General features: G+C 38.0%; 1 non-coding gene across 1 annotated transcript; it reads right to left on the bottom strand.

Moving 5' to 3' along the window:
• Nucleotides 1-1,991: 1,991 nt before the first annotated feature.
• On the bottom strand, nucleotides 1,992-2,071 carry LOC148877267 (small nucleolar RNA snoR27). The gene has a single exon (XR_016106003.1). It is a non-coding gene; the product is annotated as a small nucleolar RNA snoR27 (small nucleolar RNA).
• Between the last annotated feature and the right edge of the window lie 302 nt (nucleotides 2,072-2,373).

The following is a 2,373-nucleotide window of genomic DNA, read 5'->3' as shown; positions in this document are numbered from 1 at the left end:
AGTAAAGAAGACGACTCTGCTGGGGAATGGGACTCTATCCCGAATACCTCGTTGGCTAACCTCATCCTAACAACCCCGGAAGCCCAATCCGACCAGGACACAAATCTTTGGCTATAAAAAGGTGCTCCATGCCCGAGGTAAGGGATCCCCAACTTTTGAGACCGACACTGCTATTTAGTTCGGACCAACAGCCTTATAGCTCGGCCTGACCACCTACCACCTCCTACTGACTTGAGCGTCAGAGTGCTTACCCGAGGATAATTCCTCAGGCTTCTGACTTCAGTTTCCTTGATCACAAGTCTTGAAGCGCGACCTCATACTTGTAGCTTAGCCCCGCCCGACCAGCAAGGATTATCTGATTCCTCTCCTCAATTTGTGCACCACCTCGGATTGAGCAACATCACTAAGGAAGCTCAAATACTTAAACGAATTCTATTAATATAAATTATCGTTCATGAGCCAAGCCAAGGCCGAGAAGTTGGATTTGATCACGCATTAACTAGTTAAAATAAGGAAGCTTGGAACGCATATAAATATCGGAAGAATCAGTTCGTATCGTATCACTCTACTTATCTGATTCATGCCATCTCTCTATCTATATCTGAACTGCAGAAACTAAGTCCATTCAGATTGAAGAACATGAAGCCAAATGTTTGGTTTGAGTAACTGTAAGTCATTATTTATTGCATTTCAATTCATTTTGTTGTCGGGTTCAGCCTCTGTGTCTATTCGAATTCATTGAATACAGTTCTAGGTGTGCACAACCAGAATTGAAAGAGCAGAGTGGGGAAATTTCGCTGGAAGTAGAAGAAATAGAACGGCTGAACCTGAGAATGTAAGTCTCTGTTCAATCACATGGCCTGGAGTTAGATTCACCTCTGGGCTCACAGCACAGAATTGCGCTCTATGTTGTTTTTTTGCCACGGTTTTCGAGCTTTGAATTCCCAACTCCATAGTCCTTTTTTTCTGTTCATCTCTTTCTCCACTTTGAGAGTGTACAGCGTGTCTCTCATAGTCATATCTCTCTCGCAGGTTGACTCGTGTTCGGCCTCTACAATGAATTCTTCAACATTTCTCTAGGGTCCGTTTAGTTTATAGTCGGAATCGAAATTGGAATTGAAATTTTTTAAAATCGGAATCGGAATGGTTCATTCCCATAGTTTGTTTTGGTTCAAATAGGAATTAGAGTAAAAATTAAAAACAGCAGTAATAAGATTTTATTCTCAAAGGAGGGGCAAGGAATGACCATTCCCTCAAATGGGGGAATGCCATTCCAGCAGGAATCGGGATGAACCGCCTAACCAAACAATTGGAATTAGAATAGTCCATTCCGATTCTAATTTCAGACCCCTCTTCTCACAAACCAAACGGGGCCTAAATGTCAATCGGCAAACCAGTAACGGAGACTGAATTTTGACAGAAAATTAAACGATTTATTTGGCTAATTTCCATGGATGTTCAATGTTAGTTGTGCCCACCTAGAACTGTATTCAATTAATTAGAATTTCTGCTGCCCAAATTCGATAAGACTACAAAACAATATTGTAGCACAAGGATCTTGATACATAAATTTGATAATTTTTACTTTGTTTTCTAGAAATTCTTATACAGGATCTAATCTACTATATTACTATATTTAGTATACTCTGTTCAAGAAACAACAAGATGAAGATTGTGGTCAAAACCTAAGCTTAAATGTTCTCTTGATTAATTGTGTCCCTGTCCAAGGAGGGGCGGCTGACTCTAGATGTTTATGAATTTCTAGTCAATGAGTGCAGTCTAGAGAGGAACAAGAAGCATAAGGGGTTCAGAAGAAACTCTACGGTTCTGTTTGTTTGAACATTACATCAGTAGAATTTTTTTTCTGACGGGAAACTTTCTGCCAATGCCACATCCAAAACAAGCTCAGCTTGAGGGCAAAAGCTTTTTTCAAGTTATGCACAAGATCAAAAACAAAATTTTGAAACCAAAATTGACATACAAAGATTTTATTTGGATCTCATTGTAAATGGTTTCTTCAAGGCAATTTCAAGAAGATAACATAGTAATACATTCACATCATAGATCCAAGAAAGAGGTAGAGGGAAAAAACAAAGAGGGCAAAAATAATATAAATCAAAGAAGAGAGAAGAACTGAAGAGGATAGCTCTCTCCCTTAATGGATTGTCAATTGACATCTAAAGATAACCAACAAAGTGTTGTTCAAATGTTTCACTTTGAAAATTTAAAAAATAATGGTGGGTAAAATGAAAAGAGGATTTAGTCAATTGTCAGAAAACTTTAAATAGTTTTTTTTTTTTTCATCTTTTCCCTTTGTTTAACCATTATTTTTGAAATTGTTATGTTTGAATAAAATTCAATTACTACCATAAC

The sequence above is a fragment of the Nelumbo lutea genome, chromosome 1 (genome assembly GCF_056320005.1).
Source record: "Nelumbo lutea isolate HS-2025 chromosome 1, American lotus-T2T, whole genome shotgun sequence".
NCBI lineage: Eukaryota > Viridiplantae > Streptophyta > Magnoliopsida > Proteales > Nelumbonaceae > Nelumbo > Nelumbo lutea.
Note: the sequence above shows the minus strand (reverse complement) of the source record. Positions and strands in the feature narration are given on the sequence as shown.